Here is a 25,466-nt window from a genome sequence, read left to right on the forward strand (position 1 = left end):
AAGAATATAAAAAAAGTTGATCCTTTCCAAATAACATATGATTAATGCAGTTTTAATTAAAATCTCCAATGGTTGTTACCTCCTTTTTAGACTGTAACAAAATGAACTTAAAGTTTATATGAAAAAAAAAGCCAAATAACACCAAGAAATATTGAAAAAGAAGAGTGAAATGGGACTTGGTTGCTTTCCTATATATTACAACCTAAAACAAAACTACTGGAATCAAGATAGTATCATATTGACACAGGAATAGAAGATCGTCCCAGGAACTATAATGCAAGGTACAGAAATTAAAATAAGTAAAAAATATAGGACTACGGTGGCATTGCAATTCAGTACAGAAAAGAGGGTTTTTAAAATAAATGGTGTCGTTAGACTGGATACACATTTGAAAGAACATAAAGTTATATTTCTACCTGACACCATATACAAAATATATTCCAGATGGATTTAATATATGCATATAAAAATAAATCAATTAAAGTATTAGAAGAAGAGCTAGGAGAATATATATATTACCTTAGATAAAGGAAACCTCCCTAAGCAAGATAAAAAACCATAAAGGAAAAGATACACATATGTGACTAAATATAAAAAATATTTTTTGTATGGCAAAAGAGACTATAAACAAAATCAAAGGCAAACGAGAGACCAGGAAATAAGTAACTACAACACACAAAGTCTTATTATCACTAATAAACGAAAAGCCCCCTACAAACTGAGGGAGTCAGATAACTTTATAGAAACATGGGCAAAAGATAAGAATTCTTATGAAAATTCGCAGAGGAAATGCAAAAGAGCAATAAAAGCATATGAAAATATGCTCAACCTCACCGAAATTCAAGAGATATCAATTAAAATAGAATAGCATTCTTCATCCTTTAGAATAGTAATACCCAGGGGTCACCGGAATATAGGAAACGAGCAATTTCATACTTACTAGTGGGAGCCTGAACTGGTGTAACTCTTGGAAAGAAATCAGGTAAGGTATTTTAAAGTTTGAGATCTCTGTGCCCTTTGACTCGACAACACCCCTCCCCATGCCCCACGTCCGCCCTGGCAATCAACCAGAGTGAAGCACTAGAGTATAAAGACATACTCATCAGGGGAAATACAATCACAACCGAGGCAGACACTGTTAATTTCTCTCCATGGGGGACAGCGCAGTGAACACTACACACTCATTAACATGAGTGAGTCAGATCCATACCAATGAGCTGGGTGAATGTCTGTGACATTTGTCATGTAAAACATAGTTGATGGTAATAATTACATTGGAGAAATCTTCAAAAACACAGTATGCACGTGTGTGTTATTTTTCTGTAGGAAACTGCTGATAGGTGTGTGTGATGGAGCTATACAAAACTGCTGATATTCAACTGCTTTTGATCTAATAATATGTCAATTTAGTAGGTCACAACCTAACATATGTTTATTACATATGTAGGCACATGAAAAAAAATGTGAAATGATACAGCCCAGGGCACTGACACTGGTTATCTGGAGAAGGGAGGAGATAAGGAAGGAAAGGGTAAATAATTTTTCACACACCTTACCTGTTAAACTTGCAAATTAAAAACATCTAATAAAGAAAAAAATTAAAGAAAAATAGCAAAGAAATAAGAAGCTCAGCCTGCATATTACTTGAACACCTATATCTAGGGGCAAAATCCATAGCGATTGTCTTTAATTTTCTTTTTTTTTTTTTTAATTTATTCAGTTGAGAGAGACAGAAAGAGCAAGAGAGCATGAGTCGGGGGCGGGGGGGGGAGGAGCAGAGGGAGAGGAAGAAGCAGACTCCCCCACTGAGCAGGGCATCCCAAACGTGGGGCTCAATCCCAGGACTCTGGGATCATGACCTGAGCTGAAGGCAGACACTCAAACTGAGCCACCCAGGTGCCCCTATAGCAATGGTCTGTTTAACTTTATCAAATGTAGCAAACAAAAACCAATTTATTTCCCTGTCTCTTTCACCAAGATAGTTCAAAGCGAAAACCCGAACCAATTCTTTGTTATTTAAAAAAAAGAATTTCAGAATACATCTGCAACAAGACTAATAAAAACGAAAATTCGGAGAACGTTAAGTATTGGCAAGGGCAGCAACAAAAACACTTTTACACTACTAATTAAGAATAAATTGGTGTAACCACTTTAAAACAATACGGCATTACCTAATAAAGTTAAACCTTGCGTATTCTATGACCTAGCAACTGAACTCCAAAGCACCATGTCTTAGAAAACTCCTGGATGACGACTAGGACACTTGTACAGAGGGTACAGAACAGCATTTTCATGAGAGGAAGAAGCCTGAAGCCACCAAAATGGGTAGAACGGATCAAGTGTGGTATATGTCATACAGTGGAGGAGCAATATTGATATACTAATTACTCTTTGATCGTGGTGAAAATAAGTGAACTATAACTACATATGTCCACCTGTGTGAATCTCAAAACATAATGTTAAATAAATTCCAAATGAGAGAAAAAGCATGATTCCATTTCAGAAACAGGCAACACTAAAAAAAAAAAAAAAAAAAAAAAAAAAGGCAGGGGAATGACAAAAAGTCCAGATTACGGCTTTCTAGGAACGGGGAGAAAGGAGGAAGGGAACAATGATAAGAAAATAGGAATCTTTAAAAGTGATACTTATCAATAAAGCTAGTAGGGGGAAAGATGGGGAACTGTATGTGTGCTTGTTTTATTAGTTGTCTTTAATGTGTGTGTACATGCATGTATTCTTCTGATGTATGGTATGTTTCACTCGCACACACGTGCACATGCACACACACACAGAAAGAATCTAGGTCAATGTCTGCTTATGCCTACAAAGCCTGTTCTACTACTGAAGAAGTCACTTAAACATCTTCCCAGTATATTTTGCATTATAGATGTTTAATACATAGATTAATGAGTATATTTCTAGAATGAATAGATATAATATAGCCCTATATATTTCTAGAATGGATGGATATGACTACATAAATGGATGGACACTCCTGGGAGCCATCTCCTTCCAGGGTCAAGGTAAAACAGAAATTTCTCTCACGCAATTTTTTTGTAGTGCACCGGAAGTGGGACAGAATATCACAGAAAATCCAAGATAAACACCACCTCACTTGGGAAAACTTCATTTGCTAAGTTACAGCAAAAACCAAAGGTAACGTTCCTGAGCAGAGTTCCACAGGCTCTACTTTCACCCTGGGTTCATACCTTTCACTCACATTATTATTAAATGACACCAAAACTCAAACCATGGCTATTAAGATGGCTAAGAGTAGGAAAGAAATGACTTTTATTCACTACAAACCGTGAGTACCCAGGAAACACAGATTTATTGAGAGTAGACCACCTGGAGCTCTATGTCCAGACATGACGGTGTTGGTCCTGATTCACAGCAGTGGGGCAGCTAAGGGTATTCTAAATAAGGCGGTGTTTCACCAGGTAAAGGAAGCAATTAGAAAGGGAGGAAATCTGCCCTGATTCCCATCCTCTACAGCTGCTTGAAATCAAAGTTATACCCCTGACTGAATCACTACTAACTCTGAGATACTGGCTTCTTTTCCTTTCCAAGGATTATTTTGAATATTTGGACTTTGACTTTACTCACTCTATTCTGTCTACTGCTGTTAGGAGTTTGGTAAATACTCTGATTTAGCTAAGATGGTTTACCGACAGGATATCCTGCATCTAGTTTAACTGAGGCCAGAGGAAAAGGTGATTAGACAAACTGAATACATGTTATTTTTAAAAGGAAAAGACAAAAAAGTCAAGGTAGCTATAGGCCCTTCATCATCTCAAGTAAACCAAAATAATATGATACTGAGCCACCTCCAAAATATGACTTATTTACAGGTGTGACATTTTTACTTCTAGCATTAGGGCTAGAAAGGTCCACGTGGTACTCAGGATCTGGAAATGCAGGTGCAGCATGATCCATAAGGAAAATAGCCTTAAGTTTTCCGTTAGCAAATAAAAAAAAGGGAAATTAATTGCTGCTGCTGTTGAATTTTTTCTCCAGTTTTACGACTGCTTTTTAAAGTATCAGCTTCATTGAAATATAATATACACACCGTATATAATTCACTCTTTTAAAGTATACAGTGCAGTAACTTCTAGAATATTCACAGTTATGCATCTATCACTATTGTTCCAGAACATTTTTATCAACCTCCCAAAAAAAACCCATACCCATTAGCACTCACCCCATTTCCCCCTCTGCCACCCCAGCTCCTGTAACCACTAATCTACTTTCTGTCTCTATGGATTTGACTGTTCCGGACCTTTCAATAAATGGAACCATATAACATGTGCCTGTTGTGTCCGGTTTCTTTTACTTGGCATACTGTTTTCAAGGTTTATCCACATTGTAAGCATGAATCTGTATTTCATTCTTTTTTATGCAAATAATATTCCATCGTATAGATATATCACAATTTCATCCAGGGATCAATTGATGGACATTTGGGTTGTATCCTCCAAGTTGCTTACTTCTGTTGAAGAGCAAAAGAAAGCCGAGGAAGCAGAAGAAACTGAGGTTTAGTTCAGAATCAACCTAAGCCAGGGATTAATAAACACAATTACTGTTATAACTGCAATTTACACCCAATTATTGTAAGACACCCTAGTCCCAGAGGGTATCGATGGAAATATCAACTATGCTAACATGGAATATTTGAGAATTTTTTCTTACGCTATTAGTGAAGGAAGAAGAAGGGAAAAGGAAACAAGACGTAATGCGTAATATCCTCCAATGGGTGAGCAAACTGCGGCACGCCAATCCACCAGAATACTACGCCATAATAATAGAAACAAACTAGTGATCCTTACAACACGGATGTGTCTCCTGCAATTATGCTGAGCAAAAAAAAGCTAGAAAAAACAAATATGATTGCATTTATGTAAAATGCTAGAAAATGCAAACTCTTCTAGAGTGACGGAAGGCAGATCAGTGACTGCCTGAAGATGGGGATGGGAAGGAAAGATGGTTACTGGGTATGAGGGAACTCCGGAATGGAAATGTTCATTATGTTGACTGTGCTGATGGGTTTCCCGGGTGTGTTCAGTTAAAACGCATCAACTTTAATTATGTATCATTTACTGTATGCCAATTATACCTCGATAATGTTAAGAAACTTTTTTAAAAAGTGAGTATACCCTCCAAAAAAGTATTTAAAGGACTACTGTGTGAAAAAGACTGCCTTTGTTTTGCATATATGGTTTTTAACTTTGTAAGAAGTCAAATTATTCTCATTTTATACACAAAGAAACTTGAGATAGAGAATTCAATAATCTGCCAAAGTGGCTGCTGTCGATATTAAACGGAGAGCTCTTAATCTTTTTTTTTTTTTTTAAAGATTTTATTTATTTATTTGACAGAGACAGAGACAGCCAGCGAGAGAGGGAACACAAGCAGGGGGAGTGGGAGAGGAAGAAGCAGGCTCCCAGCGGAGGAGCCTGATGTGGGGCTCGATCCTGGAACGCCGGGATCATGCCCTGAGCCGAAGGCAGACGCTTAACCGCTGTGCCACCCAGGCGCCCCCCTTAATCTTAACCCCCAAACCCACCTTCTTTTCTCTATACCACACTGCCACTCACTGTTCCTATTACAGACCCAACTCTTTTTTCTGGAATCCCTGTGTCCCAGCATTTCCCCAGTTGGAATGCTCTGGCCCACAGAAGAGGATCATGCTTTACCGTGGTATTACAAATTTGTTTTCTTTTGCCTGTCATGGTATGCTGCCACAAATACCTCTCCAATTATGGGGATTTGTCCGAGTCAGTTGATTTATTCATTTTCAGTGGATGAGAGTAGTTAATCTGGATTAGATCAAGGCAAGTAATCCTGGTCCCTGGGTCAAAGAAGTGAAAATAATTCATCTGAGATTAAAAGCAAGTTGAATAAAACTGGCCATTGAACTCACTAGCTGAGCATTGCATTTCACTGGGATAATAGGTCCCTCTTTTGAATATGGGAGGTCCAAGAATGTGGACTATTCAAAGTTGCTCTGAGGTGTCTATCTACTTTTGGCCAACCCTAGCACTAAACTTGAGCTCTAGGTTGAGTTTGCCGTCCCCTCTCTGTATGGGACAAGCACCAGAGTGGCCCCCTCACCTCTGTACAGCCTCCAGATCATCTTAGCACATACACAGCTGAACTTTGTCCAAATGCTACCATTGTGCTTGGGCCCATTTGATCATGGGCTATAACCTGGTTTAAGTAAAAGGACTGAAAAAAAATGCAAGGTGGTTAAAACAATTGTTTTTGTGGGGCGCCTGGGTGGCACAGTGGTAAAGCGTCTGCCTTTGGCTCGGGGCGTGATCCCGGCGTTATGGGATCGAGCCCCACATCAGGCTCCTCCGCTATGAGCCTGCTTCTTCCTCTCCCACTCCCCCTGCTTGTGTTCCCTCTCTCGCTGGCTGTCTCTATCTCTGTCAAATAAATAAATAAAATCTTTAAAAAAAAAAAAAACAATTGTTTTTGTAAGATAAATAAATCTGGGGGAGGAAGGAATGCCATTTCTTTCATGCAAGACTTTCATAATGAAGGTTCACTATGCTAGATATCTTCCATTTGCCCTTCAGACCCATTCTCCATCCCACCCCACCAAGCTCTATGCCCTAGGAAACTAAACTGTATGAACTCAGCAGCAGACTTCCTGGCTCTTTGTCTTCCAGTTGGGTTTGGCCAACAGGGAGCACAAGCAGTTCAGAGGGAGTCCAGTGTATAGGTTTCCCGGGATCCCTGCCCCCAGAATCATTATAATCCGGCTCCACACCTTTCCTGGAGGCTATAGCTTCTCTCAGGAGGCCTCTCCTCCCAGCCCTCATCCCTTCAGTCCCATAGACTGTAAAGGAGCCCCAGAGAAGTGCACTTTCCTTATATTCTGCCCACGTCCTCATAAATATTCTCTTTCTTAAGCTCTCCTAAAATCAACCAGTTTGAGGATGCCGATTGTTTCCAGTACAGCAGACATTTTCTGAGGGCTAAGAATATGCCTTATTCAGAAAATGAACTTACTCCAAGTCCTTGATTTATATGAAAACATTGACATTCGTGAGGTTGATATCAAGCCCAGGCAGAAATAAACAATGGCTAGGTGAGGTGTGGAAAGGAGAGCTCAAATGCCACGGATTCAAACTTACTGCACTGGCGGTCATGTAACGCAAAGACATACTCACCGGGTTTACGAGCACGGCAAAGGTTGGCAGATGCATTTCTCAGATTTTAAAATGTGAGAGATGTAAAACATTTTCAGGTTGCTAGATCATCTTCTTCATGCTTACAAATCATATTTCCATGGTGCCTTCCACATTTCTGCATATATTACTCAGATTGAGACTTTAAGCCACTTTTGGGGGGAGTCTAACAATCAATAGGAAGAAAGAGATGTTTGCTACAATAAAAACTGCCTAAATGGCAAATCTAAGAAAGAGAGCAGATTTCAGAGGTACCATCTGTTTTCCTTCATTGAGAGGTATTATCATATATAATAAAAAATGCTATAAAAGTGATGCTTCTGTGTCAGACATAAATTATAATCTCAACCAGATTTTGATTACTGAGAGCTTCTATCAAGGATGTAAGTCCATTAAGGAAAAAGACGGATCTGATCCCATCTAAGCACAAAACAACTAACGACCCATCTCCAGAATTAACCCAACTATAGTGTTCCCAAATAAAGAAAATTCTATAACTAGAATAACTACTTGAAGGCTGATTTTCTTTGATGATTTTTCTCTAATGAAGGCATAATATCACGTAGCACCAAGCTTTTAAGGAAAAAGGCTAAGATGTTGAAATATTAATATGATACTTTAGTTTGAGTGCGTGTGTGCACGCATGTGTGGGTGTGTGCGTGTTTCCCACTGATTACAAGCCACAGATGAAAAAGAGAAACTCATTGAACTAACTTGAGCCAGAAAGGTAAGCTCTAGCCTTATATTCATTATGACTGCCTAAAGGAACTCAGGGAGTATTTGAAAGAAGATTAAAAAAAAAAAAAAATCTGGAGGACTCTGGCAGCTTCCATTTAATTTTGCATAACACCAGATGGCTCTTACAAAGTTCTCACCTCTTATTTTCCAAATGAGTGGTAAATTCATGCTTTTGATTTTTCCTAAGTCAATGCAATGTATCAATGAATAATACGCTTTGCATTTGTACAGCATTTTACAATTTACAGTGTTTTCCGAGTCATTATCTCAACTAATTTTTATAGCAGTTCCGACATAGGGCAAATATTATAACCCCCATTTTATGGATGAGAACACAGACCTGGAGATATCATTCAGAACTCTTTGTAGCAATTTGAATTTGCTTAAGTAAAAAATGGAAAATGGAAATGTATTGACTCACATCAACTGAATTCATGGTCTCCAGTGGCTAGTGAGCTCTCTCCCTTTATCTGTCTCTCGTTTGCTGCCCTTCTGTGCATCAGACTTCATTCTCTCAGCAGACTGAAACATGGCCTTATGTGACTCTTACTGCCTTGAGATGAGAAAGGATGGGACCTCATCCTCAACTTGGGTTGGAATATTCCAGAGGAAGAACCTACTGGCCCCTGCTGGGTCACATGTCCACCCTTTGAACCGACTCCTGTGGTCTAGGGGTGAAATACTGTGGTTTCCCCTGCTTGGGTCAAGTCCCCACCCTTGTGGCCAGTATTACGCAAACAAACAAACAGGAATAGAGCCAGTGAGGAAACTGTGAGGAGAGTGTCAGCCATCCGAATTTGTATGTACTGTATTAATTAAATGGCCCTGGGGCAGAATAGAATGACTCCATAACCAGATCTTTCGAGCGCAAGCCCAGCGCCCATCTGCTTTACAGCACAGCCCCTCATGAAGGAGCCACCAAGGTGTCCCGGGCCTCTTTGTTCCTCACAGTTACCAGTGCAGTCTGGCTCAAGAATAAAACTTGGAATAGACTCAGGGTCAAGTCTTGATCATATCCCTCGTCAGCTATTCTCACAGGCAACTTACTTAACCTCTGAGAACCACAGCTCCCTCTTCGTAAAATAAATAATCCCTGCGTCACAGGGTCATCCACAGGATCCAGGGAGATAATGTACTCCAGATGACTTTGAAAATTATACAGAACTACCTTAAGGTTTATTACTTAAGTTGTAAATTTGAGGGACGCTAAAATTACACAGTAACATTCTTCAGTGTAGTCCTCCCTCCCACTATGCTCTACTGGCATCACTTTGGTGCTGACATTTTTTGAGTTTTCAAAAGACACAGCTTAAAAAGAAGTTCAAGTAGCATCTCCAAATTAAAAGATTTAGTCCAGAAGAGCAGCTTACTAACAGATGGTTTAGTGGCACTTATCACACTCACCTTTCCAATACAGATTAACCAAAAGATGAACATTTCTGGAAGATGCACTAGAAACTATTAACTGTGGTAACCTCCAGGGAGTGGGGCTAGAAATTGGTGTTTGGAAAGAAACTTCTATTTTTCATTTATGCCTGTCTCAAAGACTGCTTGAATTTCAAAAATCTTACACATCTATTCCTAATACAAAAACTAATTAAAAGCATGGCTATCACAGAAAAGAAATATAGTATAATACCTAGTAGAGTGTCTGACACATAAAAAGCTTTCGGTAAGTTCTTGTTGATCGATCAAACTAGGTATTTCTAGTTACCAACCTTCCAGCAAAGTAAAATCAACTTCACTAGAATAAAAGCCATCTTTCATCTCTGTGACTGTACATGTTTTCCATTAATCATATCGTGAGGAATGTTCATTGCCCCCCTGCTGAGGATATGATTTTAAACTCTTACACCGTCACACACCAAACATGAAAGCTACCTTCTTAATTCCCAACTATAAAGCACAGGGCATGCATCTACCTCTCAACTCTGTCACTGCTGCGCTCATAGGCATACTTCCCTATTAACTTCGGAGGATGCTGGGCTTCTAGGAACCATTCTATTTTACAGCTGGGGGTTTGCATGATATTTTCTAAGAAATTAAAGGTTACATGACAGCATATGCCAGACCTAAAAGACAGATTTAAATGGTATCTTTTTAAATGATGCCATGGCTGGCTATGAAGTTTGGATGCTGTGCACTGGCTAAGTGCTGTTACTGGTTGCCTAGTTACATCTCTGTAGAAAGGTCAAAACGGTTGCCTCTAAATCTAGAAGGAATTAAAAAACCTTAAAGCTTCATAATTAAACCAAGGATTGTGTGAGCCCTTATGTAAGCATCCCTTAAAACAAGTCCCCATCAGACTTTGATCACATGACAGCCCCCGGGGATGTCCAAGGAGATGTTTTAATAAAAGGCATTTCTCTATCTGAAATTTGTTACCTTGCTCACATTTCATTAAAGTTATCACATCTGGACTCTTTCTATTTTATCATATCCCACTGCAGTCTGCAACTACAGGATATTAAAAAACTGTCCAACCTCGTTGACACAGCGTCTATCCCATGAAAGATAGAAGACTGCCCAGTGTTTTAAATGGTTCAACTTAAAAAACAATTTGTTATTGTGATCAGCTTTGAAAATTATAGGCCAGTGTATAATCTAGTAACAAAAACTATACCTCTTAATAAACAACTGGTGTCTTAACTATCAGAGATGTCCCTCCCTCATCCCCTGCAGCGTTTCCTCATCAGTTCTACCTTGCAGGCACTTTTAGGTCTACGTATCTTCTCTGAGTAATGGCACAGGATAGCACAACAATTTTGATCTAGAAACTTAACATGAATGTATTAAAATGGCTAAGGCTTCTTGCAGAATTTAAAGAGAGGGAAAAGCAGTCTTTTTTTTTTTTTCTTTTTCTACTTGAAATCCAATCAATTTTTTTTTTAAGGTAAAATTCACATAACAGAAAATTAACCATTAACCATTTACAGTGTACAATTCAACAGCACTTGGTATATCTACAGTGCTGTGCTGCCATCACCTCTCTCTAGTTCCAAGACATTTCCATCACCCCCAAAGGAACACTGCACCCAGAGTGGTCATTTGGACCTCTTATTTATTTACATTCACTCTCTAATTTCTCTCTGGCAAAGAATAAGAGAATCTGGGTTTAAATGACAGCATAATGATTTGGTATGCTTTCATTTCTTCTGGAACTTGTTTGATTCAGAAAAAAACAGCAGAGTCTAAAGCTGAAATGACACTAGTCCTAACAAAATGAAATCAGGATTGGTTGTCCTGGAAGGAAGGAACCCAAAAAAGGGGTTGAGGAAGATATCAAAATAATTCACAGTTCTATCCAAGACCTATCCTTGTCAGAAACCCAGACCCTACCTCCACAACTGAGAGTACTCAATTTATTTTGGAAAACAAAAGGCGGCGGGCTGGTTATTGAAGGAGAATTACTTGTACCCACCAACTAGGGCAGTTTGGAAGATGGGGAAGAATTAAATACATTTTTTAAAAAAGAAGAAAAAAAGTGTCAGCTTCTGAAAGTCCAAAGTCTGTTCTGGGGAAGCTAATTTATTGTTCTTGCAGTCTTCTTTATCCCAATGGCTTAAAGAACAAAAATATCCCAATAAAGGTCACAGAAATGTAAAAACTGAGACCCTAGGATCTTCAATATTCCAGTTTTCTGTCTGGCTTGGAGTGGCTAACACAGGGCGGTGTACAATGGAAGCAGGAAGGACTGAGCAAGAGTCTTTACCTGAATGCAGCTACTCAGATCAGGGCAAGTAGCCCACTCTCTATAGTGGGCGGGTCAGGAAGCACCAAGGTCCTGAGCTGGGTAAGACGCCAAGCCAGGATCCACTCCAATCCCTTCCCCTCAGGCTTTCAAGATCATCTTCCTAATACTTATCTCCTTCTGGACAGTCTATGCTGTCTCTTAGGCAGGAAAGTTCAGTCTTGTCGTACAGAAGACAGGATTCAGACTAAGAGAGCCCTGTGCTGCTTTGGCAAACTTGGGTTTTATCATTTCCACACGTGCTGACATGCTGACAAAGATGTAGTGAGGTCACTTCAGTGACAAAGTTACTAAAGATGTGCTCATGGAAGGCATCTTGTAGGAGGGTGTTGGTTAACACTGGAGAACTGAAAGGGTAGGGCATGAGATGTAACACTTCCTAAATGTCACAAGTTCTTCTTAGTGCTGAATCTGAGGGTTTGGGTTTTTTGCTTTTTTCTTTTTTTAAGTTGGTTTGGGCAAACATGTGGATACAGATTTTCCAAGAGCTGGAATCACTCCTATCTTCAACCCAAACCCGGGGGGGGGGGGGTTGTTGTCATTACCTAGTTCAATCAAAATTTCTATTTTGGGGCACCTGACTGGCTCAGTCAGTGGAGTGAGTTACTCTTGATCTCAGGGTTGTAAGTTCGAGCCCCACAATGCGTGTAGAGATTATTTTAAAATAAAATATTTATTTACTTATTTATTTTATTTTTTAAAAGTAATCTCTACCCCTAACGTGGGGCTCAAACTCACAACCCTGAGATCAAGAGTCACATGCTCTTCCGACTGAGCCAGTCAGGTGCCCCAAAAAGAAAACCTTTAAAAAAATTTTTCTATTTTAACGATTCATGGACACGACAGCTACTTACCACTAGAGCCGTTTGTTAGACATCTGGTGGGGTGACCAACCATCCTGATTTGCCCAGTACTGGCCCAGTTTTAGCACCAAAAGTTCTGTGTCCCAGGAAACCCCCAGTCTTGGACAAATCAGGATAGTTTGTTACCTATTGCTAGCCCTAGGTTTGGTCTTCAGATCTGCATTGTTGGAATGTTTGTAAGTGGACAGAGAGGGGACTTGCTACAAAAATAACTGAAAAATTTTTAAATCTCCAACAAAAATTTCCAACTACATTCTACTCCAGAGATGATTTTCAAAAAAATAATCCAGTGGTCTATCTGACTCAGAGGCAAGAAATGGTTTCTTACTTTGTGGGGATAACCTACCCGATATACGATGGAAATTAAACCATACTTTGAAATTAGCTATAATAAATACCACTACAGTGAGGCTCTAAAATATTGTTATTTTTTCCTCCAATTTCCACATTTTAGAACTTAATAAATAGAGCATAATATGACAAGCAGACATAACAGCATAAAATAAAAATCTCCCATTTCTTTGGTACTATTCAAAGACCTTGGAACCCGCACATGGTGGGCAAACTCCCCAGAGTTAGAGAAACTCCAAAAGCAGCACACTCTCCCGAGGCCACACCCATAGTACCAAAAGGTCTGGCCAAGAAAGGAGCTGTGGGACTTCAACCTATCCACTGGATCCAATGCCAAATACTCCAAGTAAAGCAAAAGGCTTCAGGGCCTCCATCTACAAAACAGGATTTGCAGAGTCAAGACTTCAACAATCTGGGAACCTTAACCCTGCTCAACCCTACACAATGAAATGTTAGACACTCCTACCTCTGCTACCTGAGGCCTTTCTGCTTTTCTGAATAACTAATCTCTTTCACTTTGTAGCAAACAGAATAATGGCCCCCAAATAAGTCCATGTCCTAATCTTTGGAACCTGTGAATGTGTAACCTTTACAAGGGAAAAGGGACTTTGAATTAAGGACTTTCAGATGGGGAGAGTATCCTGGATTATTCAGGTGGGCCAAATCTTATCACATGGGGCCTTGAAATCAAAGAAGCCTTTCTGAGTTCAGAGCTAAGAGACACAGAGTAGAAGACATAGAGATGCAGTGCTGTTGGCTTTGAAGATAGAGGAAGGTAGACTCTAGAATTCTCCCCAGAGCCTCCAGAGGGAAAGGTAGCTCTATTGATGCTTTGCTTTTAGCCCAGTGAGATCCCTACAGAACCAAACCTGCAGAACCGTAATGTTTATTGCTTTGAGCCACTAAGTTTGTGATAATTTGTTATGGCAGCAAACAGGAAAGGAATATATCCTTCATCACTGCTGCTTTTCAATTTGCGTGATGCTTTAGCAGTATTTTGTTCTAAACCCCAATATTTGACCATTTCTTACCCAGTGTTTAATTTGCTTCTTTATATAGACTTAAAAAAACAGATTTGGTACGAGAGCAAATTTGCTCAAAATTCCTCCAATAGTGCAAAATACCATTTTTCTTTACATGTCTACTTCGTTTCATTTCTTTCTTTAGTTTGTTAGCACATGACCACTTACCTAAGGAGCCACTGAGCATAACTGCAATCAGTAATTTTGCATGAAGCAAAAATGCTTGTGAGAATGGAAAATGGCAACCTCTCTAAGGTTGTATGCAAAGACACAGTAGTTCTCAATGTCTCCTTAGGGTGCTCTGGATATCACAATGACTGGAAGATGCCACTGGCCTTCTGTGAGACAAGAACGGGAATACCAAAGAGTACAACGAAGAATTGTCCTACTCAACTTGCCAGCAAGTCCCATTGAGAAACTCTGCCTGGACTGATTTGAAACACTGAAGTTCATTCATCAGCATGAAAGAAATCAACACAAAAACATCAGACAGAAAACATCAAATACTTATAAGACAGTCTTCATTATTAGCAATATAGTAGTCCCCACTTATCCATGGTTTTGTTTCTGCAGTTTCAGTGGCCCTTGGTCAACTGCGAGGAAGCAGGTGATCCTCTGCCTAATGCTTTCCCACAATGCCTGTGTCATTCACCTCATTTCCTCTCACATGCAGTTTATCATCACGTGCCATCACAAGAAGGGTGAGTACAGTCCAATAAGATATTTTAAGAGAAAGACCATAGTCACATAACTTTTATTACAGTATATTGTTATAAGTGTTCTATCTTATTATTGTTGTTAATCTGTTACTGTGCCTAATTTATAATTAAACTTTATCATATATATGTGTGTATGTATATACATATATATATATACAGATACATATATATGAAAAAGCACCGTATACGTACGGTTCAGTACTAGTGCAGTTTCAGGCATCCAGTGGGGCGTCCTGGAACATATCCCCCACAAATAAGGGGGGACTACTGGATTTGGTAGAATGCAGGGATGGCTCTGTACTCACTTGTAAGATACTAAGTACTTAAATCCAAAAGAACTTCAATATGGGGTAGCTATACGTGGTCTTAAAAGCACATTCACACAGGCCTTTCTTCTAATAAGCTCTAGACCAGAGATTCTTTTTTTTTTTTTTTAAGATTTATTTATTTACTTGAGAGAGAGAGAGGGAGAGGGCAAAGGGAGAGAATCTTCAAGCAGACTCCCCTCTAAGCACAGAGCCTGATGCAGGGCTCTATCTCACAACCCATGAGATATGACCTGAGCAGAAAACAAGAGCTGGACGCTCAACCAACTGAGCCACCCAGGCGCCCCCTAGACAAGAGATTCTAAGTTTCTAATACTAGCAAATACTAAATATTTGCTAAATAAATACATGGGTGAAAGACTAAGTAAACTAAGTCAGGTTATAGGTAGATAGTATTTTTTATTAGCACTTTTCTGTAACCACTAAATAGTTATGTAAACAAACAATTAAAAATCCAACAACCAAATTCAAACCATTGACATATAATCCAACGGGGAAAGAAGAGAAATAGGTGGTAGGATAAATGAAAAATATTGGCCATGAATTGATAGTTGCGGAAATTGAGTGATATTATATTATATTATTCTATTTTGAAAACAGCTTGAAATTTTTCCTAATGAGGTTAAATTTTAAAATAGGGGAAAAAATCCACGTTGCTTAGATCGGGGGGGGGGGGGGCAACCTCTCCAGACTCAAATGGCTTTAGCTATTTTCAAAAGCCAAGTTAGCTTCTTTAAGAAGAAACCCCTACAGCATTAGATTGACCTTTGGTTATTATTGTATGTTGCTGCTGGAAAAGCCCTTACAATGTCTACACCAATCTGTTAAGAACAGGGCTTACTCTTCTCTGATCTAATCTACTATGATGTCTGTCTTGCACAAGGTATGTCTTTAATAGCTGCAACCGATTAATTGGATATGGTGCCATAGGAATACATTTTCAGGCTGTGACCTCAAGGCTCTCCAACTTAGATTTTTAGAAGAAAATGGGAAAATCTGGCGGTGAGAAATCAGACTTCAACTATCATCAAGGATAACTGCTTTTTTTCTTAAATCCTGGAGTCCTGTTAATCCTGCTAAAGCCTCAATGAACATTTCTTACTGATAAACATCACATGTTAAATGCATTCATCTACAGGATCAGTTAAGATACTCTTTTCTGCTTCAAGTTCTGGTTAGACTCAAGAAGCTCCTCGGAGAAAATAGTTTTTAATTCTTACCTCTTCAGTTCCCAAAGCCTGAGGCTCACTGGCAGATCTGGGCTGTTGAGAAAGCAGAGAGGAAAACGAATGTTTTTTTTTTAATAAACAGGACAAAATAACATGACACATAAGAGTTGAATAAACAAATGAGTGTTTCTGTAAGTAGGGTTTGGTGGTAACGGCTGAATAGCTCTAAGGGCAGAGGGTCTCACAGGTTTACATTTCCAAGCCAAGAAACAAACACTCTGTTAACTCTTTTTCTTTTCAGAAACAGATGTGAAATAAGAGTCTCTTTCTTTGTGAACTTCCTTGGCCTACAGGAAAACATGAAAACACAAAGTCGGCTTCTGAACCTAAGGGAAGCAGAGTTCTTGGTGACAGAGATGACTAAGTGAGATGACTAAGAAGAAACTTTCCTCCCTGACCTAACCCGATTTGCTCCCGACAGGACCAAAGGGGCAGAGGCAGACCACATTCCTGCTCCAGGAGTTACGAACAGGGCTGGATTTCCACTTGTGTGTATCTAGCCTGTAAGAGGGTAGATTTGGACAATTTCGGAATTATAAAAGCATCTTTTAGTATCTAACGTTTCTGTAGGCTGCGTAACAGTAGAGACACTGACACCCCTGGCCCCAGTGACTTCGGCGGATGTCGAGGCAAGTTCACATTGGGTCCTAGGACCAAATGAACATCGTGTCTATAAAGATCTCACGCGGCTTCCAGACTGGCAGGTGTGCTACAGTCTCAGCCCAACCAATTATATTCCCAGATGACCAGAAGGGATAGTATGTTTTAAAATGAGCCAAAGTTATTAGGAAAGCATTATCTCATGATTAATGACAGCAAAGAAAAAAAAAAAAAAGCCCAAACCAACCTATTTTCAGAGAATGAACCCTAGGGATAACAATGATTAGTGGGAGGAACCTGTCCAACCAAGGCTGCTCGGAGCCGAACACTCTCGCGCATTACTGGTGCTAGCAGCCTCTCGAGGACATAGTTTGGCACTATTCATCAAGATCCTCAAATATGTTCTCAGTCACTGTCATTGTGGTAACACTCCTTGACTTTACAAACAAAAAAATCCAAACGTAAGCGAAGAATTATTACCAAGGTGTCAGAAATAGCCTAAATATCAGTAACATAATTTATTAAGTAAACCAAAACTCCGCATGATGCAACTTTGAAACAATACATACAAAAATCTTAAATGATGAGGAAAAATACACATGATATAAAGCAATGTGAAAAAATACAAAATTTTATATACATATATATATATACATATATATATATATAGTGTGTGACCTCAGTTAATTTTCTAATATGTTTCAAATACATATTTTTCTAATACAGTTTATATTTTTCAAGTGTAATATTCTTCTAATATATCACAAATAATATTTTCTAGTAAATATTATATATAATCTTTCTGATATAGATTATTCTAGAAAATGATTGGAAGAAGATACATCAAAATGTGAACAGCATATTGCCTCTTCTATCCTATTTTCTATAGGATAATGGAAGTAGCAGGAATTGCTAGATACAGCCAGTATCTGCTCTGCTCTTCTAGGCTTATAATAGATTTTTAAGCTAGGAACCTACATGTCAAGGATAACTACTTTTCCCAGCCTCCATTGCTGCAAGGTGTGTGGCTATGAGACAAAGTTCAGCGGGACGGCTGCAAAAATGATTTGTGCAATTTCTGGGCCATGCCCTCTCCTTTCCAACGTTCTCCCTTCCTGCTGGTCCTAAGTGGGATCCTTAGGGCAAGCTGCTTTCGATCAAAAAGCAAGAGAAACATGCTTGAGTGATGGACTAACAAGATAGAAAAAGCCTAGGTCCTGGGATGATCTTGTGGAGCAGAGCTAGCTTTCCAGCCCTGGACCACCCACCTCTGGGTTATTATCTGAAAGAGAAAGAACTTCTGTCGCCCCACTGTGAAATCAAGCCTCTGTTACGTGCAGTTTAACCAACAACCTAATTAACAGAAGCGGTCATTTCTTTAAAATTTAAGTATTTTCCAAATTTTCAATAATCACCATGAATTACTTTACCAGAAAAAAAATTTAAGCATGGTTTAGTAATTTTAAGAAAATTAAGATAGCACAGAAGAGAGTTCGAGCAACATGAGCCTTCTGTCCATATATGAGAGAAAAAATGAAATGTACAGTTTCAAGAAGTAGTTATTATATCCTCACAAGGGCATAAATCACACACCAGCTCCCTGAGTTTGTATGACGTTTTCATCACACTTCATGGCACTTTATTTCAAGCCATCTGAAAAATAGTTTTAATACAGAAAAGTTCTTTAGCTTTAAATACAATCTGCTTTAATATCTGCTTGAGGAATCCTCTAAAAAAATAAAGCTCTAGTCAACATATTATATTTCTTCATTTAAGAGAATACCTAGACCTCTTAAAGTAAACTTAGAAACATTCTTAAAAACAGCTTTATATGTCCTAACTCATACCTTTAATTTAAGGGTGTTGTTTGTTCCTCAGATAGAATCATAATGACTCACCCCTACCGTAAGTCCACTGGCCCAATAACTGTTGACTGTCCATCAAACAAACGTTATATTTTGATTTTACTTTCCTCTGGAATGGCGACAGATTTGTCAGAGCTCACATAACCTCCCTCATCTCTGTGACCCATGGGCCTGTATTATAAGATGACTGTCCAAGATAAAGGAGTCATGTCTACCCCATGCAACAGAGAAAAGATACCTCGTCTACTTGGGGATCAGCTCTGAAACAATGGCTTCACTGAAACCAGTCTCTACCCATATTAGAATAATGCGCTTTATAACGCAGATCCTTTCACCTGCAACAACATTTTGCCAGTGGTATCCGGTGCCTTTTAGAAGATCATTAAAGCCCTGTGCACCTGCACAGAAGACACTTCCCCAGGTAGACCTTAGAGACTTCCACGTAATTATACAACAGATAAAGGATCTATTTTCCCTTTTTGCCAAGAGAATGCCAAATGGTCCTTTTCTCTCCTGTGAATCACAACACCCGACACTAATATGGCTAACTTATATTCAATAACAAAGGCAGGATGCCAGAGTTTCCTCACTTCCCTCTTAGGATGACTATGCCAGTACGTTTTCAAGAACCCCCTAAACTCTCTCTTGCAATAGGCATATAGAAGCTGATAGGCCAAGCTCTGAATTCTCAGTTTCTCTCCCCCTCTTCTCTTGACAGGAACATAAGCAAGCCAACTCGACAGGCCTAATTACCATGGTAACAACATGCACTGTGATTATGAGTGTGTTTGTTTTTTAAAATGACTCACAGATTGTTCTCCCAGAAGCCCCAGACACACCAGTTTCTGGGTGGTTTATAAAAGCTATTCAAAGTTTTCTTGCAAATTTCTTGCTCCTATTAGCATAACCGCTGGGATGGAGAGAGATTCATCAAATCAAATATGCCCTTCTCCTTAAGGATGACAAAAAACCCCACTTGGTTCCTTAACCGCTCCAAGATTAATCAATTTAAAACTTGGGTTAATAATGAAATTGAGTTTGTACACTGGAGATAATTAATCTGCCCCTAATTTTAATAATTAAGGTATTTAATAATGTAGTTTTAGAGACCCAAATGAAATAATCAAGTGAAATAAAATCAGCAGTAAAAAATATCAAATAAAATAGCCTAATCTGTGGGTACACGGTCAGTCACATGTAAAGTGCTACAAAAGAATAAATGTTAAGTTTTAGTACCAAGATGTTTTTAAACCAACGTCCAAAATAAAAGACACTTATTTTTAAGATGCAAACATGGAGGTGCCTGGGTGGTGCAGTCAGCTGAGTGTCCCCCTCTTCTTTTCGGCTCAGGTCATGACCTCATGGGTAGTGATTTGGAGCCACAGGTCGTGCTCCTGCTCAGCGCTAAATTGGCTTGGGATTTTCCCTCTCTCTCCCTCTGCCCCTTCTCCCTGCATGTCCATAGGCAGCACGCGTGCGCTCAAATAAATAAATAAATAAATCCTTAAAAGGCAAACATGAAAGAGTCCAGACATTTGGAAAAACCGTGGACTGCTTTCATTCCTTCATTCAATACATATTATTTAGGACCCTCTAGGTAGTAGTGTCATTGTCTGCAACCGGAACAGTGCCATTGGGCTTAAGGAAGACCATTTTCTTATTGGAGATAAAGGCCGTGGGTGTGGTTTAGTCTGTTATCTTATCTTAGAAAGATTCTTTGCTTCACAAAGCACCATTGCGGGTAAGCTCTCAATGAGAGGACCATTTTCCAACGATAGTATCAGGCCTAGAATTCTGAGTCCTGACTTTGGCATGATAGTTGGCCCTCTCTTAAAAAAAAAAAAAAAAAAAAATAGGCTGGTAATTTTGGTTATGTCGGTTTTCCTCCATATGAATTGGAAATAAACCTTACTTTGAAAGAAATTTAAATGGAAACTTATAAATCTATTTAACTTAAAATTCTATCTCCTGACGCTTACATATAACACAACATATAACACACACACATACACAATAGTCATTAGAAATTACTGCCTCCGAATAGCTACATATTTTACATACTGTTACCAATAATCTACTTTTCCTCTAGAGTTTGAAGGGATAACCAGAATGAACCTGTCAGGATAGGCTAGGTTATACTGTGTGGCAATGAACAGCCCCAAAATCTTGGTGTAGGACAGCAAAGCTTATTTCTCACTCCCACTACATGTCCATCGCCGGTCAGTGGAGAGACCCATCCCTATGATGCCTTTACTCCAAGACCCAGGCTTAAGAGTGCAGCCCCCATTTCTCTGCTTCTGCCTCTGCCCATTGCCAAGGACTGTGCTCACATCCTGGTTCTTAGAAGCTTCTTCCCGGAAGGGGTAAAGAGGACTTCTCTCATTTCACTGCCTAATACAAGAGATGCGGCTACACTTAACTGGAGTGGACAGAGAAGTGTAAAGTAAGCCTATCATGAGTTTGGAAGGAATACTGGAAATATTTATGACTGAGCGCATAAATTACTGGACAAATAGTGCAAGGCTGAGTGGACTCTTAAGTCAAAACATCGACATCTGGCTACCCCAGAGAAATAGGCCTCCTCGGGTGATTCCTCACGCCAAGTCCTTTGTATCTGTGACTAATGTTGGGCCATGACAATCACTTCTGCTAGAATTTGGTAAGAATCCCATGGATAGAATAAAAGGTACTCTACTCCAGCTTTGTGGTAACAATAATAATTGAATAGCTATACTTCTAAATAGTTACTATAGGTCACGTGCTCTGCTATGTAAACATTTTAATATATTATATAATTTTCTCCTGACAATTTTGTGAGCTAGGTATTGTCATTATTATTTCCCATTTTATAGATGATGAAACTGGGGTATAGAAAGTAACTTGCTCAAGACAGATTCTGATTCCAAACTGGTATTCTTTAACTACTATGTTTGCCTATGTATTAAGCCTTAGAAAATTATTTTATACACTACCATATTTGAGGATTAAGACTTATAGTAAAAAACAATTTTTTTTTTACCTAGAAATTTTCACCTATTCTTAACTTTTGTATTATTTTAATTAAAAGAAAATCTAGGGTCTGTTCAATAGCAAGGTTTTTTTTTTTCTTAGTGAAAATTTTTTTTTTTTAAAGATTTTATTTATTTATTCAACAGAGATAGAGACAGCCAGCGCGAGAGGGAACACAAGCAGGGGGAGTGGGAGAGGGAGAAGCAGGCTCATAGCGGAAGAGCCTGATGTGGGGCTCGATCCCATAATGCCGGGATCACCCCCTGAGCCGAAGGCAGACGCTTAACCGCTATGCCACCCAGGCGCCCCATCTTAGTGAAATTATTTTAATGTCCATCCACAGCAATATTCCCTAAACACCACCATCATTTATGAGATTTTTAAAAAATGGCAAAGGATCAGCTCAGTTCTCCAAAAAGACTCTAAAATGAGATTTTTTTCCTGTTAAAATTTTCACCATTTTTCTCATTTCTGTACAGATCAGATAAATACCCTTCTTAAACAGAGCTCTGTTGGCAAAGCCTAGAAATTTACTTTACTTTCCTGTTTAAAAATGCAAATATGAGTAGGAAGCACTCCATCATTTATCATAGAAAAGGTACTCCTACTATTAATCCGTTAGTCTGCTCTGATGAGGACGCAAAGAAAGCACACACCGAGACAAGCAGTCAAAACACTGTAATGTCAGCAATTCTACTTCGAAATTTCCCCTTTCCACTACAGCTGCCTCACCTATGGAGCCTCTCAAATACACGACCACCACTGTGGAAATTAGGAACCATGAAGACAAGGCAACAGTGATGGAAGTGCATGTTGCCCCCCGAGTTGGAAAGTGAAAACCAATTTTCAAAATAACTCATAATCAGGAATTCCAGAGATTAGTCATTCTTCTCTTACAGGTGCTGTAATCAACAAAATACATACCTCTCTAGAGAAAACAAGGCTTTCATTTAAGTCCGACAGGCGCCATACACAGAGCCTTTGGCCTCTCTAGCTCCTGTCTTGGCCCAGAGCGGATTTTATTTACATCAAATTGATTTAACTGACCAGTCAGGAAAACTCAATTGGTGTGTGTGTGTGTGTGTGTGTGTGTGTGTGTGTGTGTGTGTCTATATGTATGTGTGTGTGTGTGTGTGTGTGTGTTTACAATGGAGATAATACAAGACTAAATTAAATGTTGTCTAAATTAAATGATATTCTTATTGCTTTATAGGAGCTGATGTATTTTCTTCTGGAATGATATGTTTAGAAGGTTATTCTTTACTAAGTCTCGCATTAGCCATTTGTATTTTCTTTCAGGATTCTTTCTCCAATCTAGCTAGACCACTACCATTAACAAAAACAAGCTCTTTGTTTGTGTATGTGTGTGTTTTTCAAAGGGAAACGCATGGAAACACTGTTCAACTCCAAGTTGTGTGATCTTGGTGTATTATTTAGCCTTTTTGAGCCTTGCTATCTTCACTTACAAACTGGGAATAATAATGGTGTCAGACTCCATTGACTGCCTACCTGATAATCATTAACTCCTTCATCTTTGCTAACAAAGCCAGACCTTGTCTCTGGGATCTGGTGACAGGGTTCTTCAGAGAGGCAGGGCTGCTCCATGGCCTCAGGAGGAAACTCTCACATAAGCCAATCACAGCGGTTCCACCTGCTAGTCTCTACAGATAAGGCATGTGAACTGTGGGGGAAATTCGGCTGGAGACAGCTTTTCTGTCACACTGCTACGAGGTACGTGAAAAGAAATAAGTCCCTTCACTCTGCCTCTAGATACTGAAATCCAGCTGTTACTCTGAAAGCAGCCATCTAAGCACGGGAAGGGGCCAGCCTAAGAGAGTACGCCAACCTGCTAAGGACGTCAGAACAGGTGGAAAAGAAGAATGCAGGTTGCCTAGAACAGTGCCCAGTTGTGATAACTCTGGAGTTACCATTCCTTCAGGAATGCCTTACGGCAAATTCTGTTGTTTAAGCCATTTTAGTAGGGTGTTCCTTTACCAGTAGCCACAAGTGTCTGATAGAGAAACACTCTTCTCATCTCATAGGGTTTTTAAACTCACGGCAAACAGTAATGTATATAAAGTATTCAGCACACAGCAGCACAAACAGCATGCCCAGCAAATGCTAGTTCTCAGCTTGATTGCTGAAAGGTGTTGATCTTCGCTCATTCAACCATAAGCTAGCGCTTGACTCTGTGTGGTTTGAATGACTCCTCTGTGAGGTTTTCCTTGGTTCCTCCAAACAGAATTAAGGGCAGAAATCATTGCTTTCTCTACTTTGTTCCTCTAAGAGATAATATCAAATTCCTGAGGTTATTTTAAACAATAACATTGGCATTTAATTCAGACAACAAGCCCTGTAGTGCTGATTGTAGTGTAGAAAAATATAATTAAACAGAGCAGTCTTCCTGACTATAAATCAATTTGATCTAAATAAAATTTAACCCAGACCAAGTACTCCACAGAACAGCCAAGTGTGCTGCATTTGGAGTCTGCCTAGTTTAATGGAAAAGCTGCTTTCTGGAAAGACCTATTTCATAGAATATTATACACATAGCTGAAAGGGACATATTTCCTCTGGAACTTCACCCCATCCTTACATCAGGAAGGCACCTACACCTGCTTGGGGGCCCTCTCTCCCTAGATCCTCACATGGCATTCTCCTCACCACATGTCTCAGCTCAAATGTCACTTCCTCAGAGAGGTCTTCAGGGATTGCACATTCCCATCACCATCATACGCACAATCTCCATCATTCAACCCATTTCTATTTTCATCCATCTCAGCACTTCTCACTACCTGATATTTTCTTGTATTTCTGGTGATGGGGTCCAAACTTGGCCATGATCTAATAGCCTGGGCTGAGGTTTGGACCTGGGTATTTTTTTCAAAGTACCCCTCAGTGATATCGAATGTGCAGCCAGATCTAAAAGCCATTTGTTTATGTGTTTACTGGATCTCTCCCAACACTAGAATGTGAGTTCCAAGAAAACAAAGAACTGGCCTGTTTTGTTCATCCAAGTCTCTCTGGCCCCTTGAAGGACACGTGGCACATTGCAGACATGCAGTTAAGACTTGTGGACACGCTGACCAACTGGATTGTAATTATGTCAGCATTTGCCTGTTTCCCCTGTAGTTCATGAGCTCCTAGAGAGCTCCGACAGTATCTAGCCTAGTCTGCACCAAAAAATAAGTGACGAAAGAAAGTTCATTAAATAAAAAAAATTGTAAACAAACTGCATTTGTGAACTTAAATGTTTACACACACACAAAATAAAAGATATGTGAAGTGAGGGACATGTTAATTAACTCAATAGAGGGGATCCTTTCACAATATATTTGTGTATCAAATCATCACATTGTACATTTTAAATATCTTACCATTTTATTTGTCAATTATACCACAATAAAGCTGAAACTAAAAATATACTAAAAAAATAAAAATTAAAAAAATTAAAAAAATATATACTAAAAAAAAAAACCCATAAAACTGTATTTGTGTGCTATAAGGAAGACAAAGATGGAAATGGGTGTGGCCACTGTCCTCAAAGAGCTGGCCGAAGGGGAAAAAATGCAGATAGCCATTATACACACTAAAATGTGCTAACTAACTGCTGTGAAGAAAGAACAAAAGATTTCAGGGGAGGTAAAGATTGTTTCTTACTGGGGAGGGCAGAAAAGAAACCGAGGAAGGCTTCATGGAAGAGGTAGAATTTACAGAACAGATGGAATTTGGTTATTCATAGAAGTAAGACTATGGGGTGAAGTGTGGAAGGGGAAGTAGAAAAGTTATTCTAGGGA

General features: G+C 39.2%; 1 protein-coding gene across 3 annotated transcripts in view; it reads right to left on the reverse strand.

Moving 5' to 3' along the window:
- Positions 1-25,466, reverse strand: part of GNG2 (G protein subunit gamma 2) — a 117,228-nt gene that overhangs the window by 81,084 nt on the left and 10,678 nt on the right. For 2 of the 3 annotated variants that reach the window (XM_087855973.1, XM_045810372.2), the window contains exon 2: positions 16,187-16,228. The gene's annotated coding sequence lies outside the window, so the exon portion shown is untranslated. Of the gene's footprint in view, positions 1-8,355; positions 8,549-16,186; positions 16,229-25,466 lie in introns of those variants that run through there. The other variant, XM_045810373.2, reaches the window with a different exon arrangement.

The sequence above is a fragment of the Ursus americanus genome, chromosome 26 (genome assembly GCF_024610735.1).
Source record: "Ursus americanus isolate L20-20 chromosome 26, mUrsAme1.1.p, whole genome shotgun sequence".
In the NCBI taxonomy this organism is placed as follows: Eukaryota; Metazoa; Chordata; class Mammalia; order Carnivora; family Ursidae; genus Ursus; species Ursus americanus.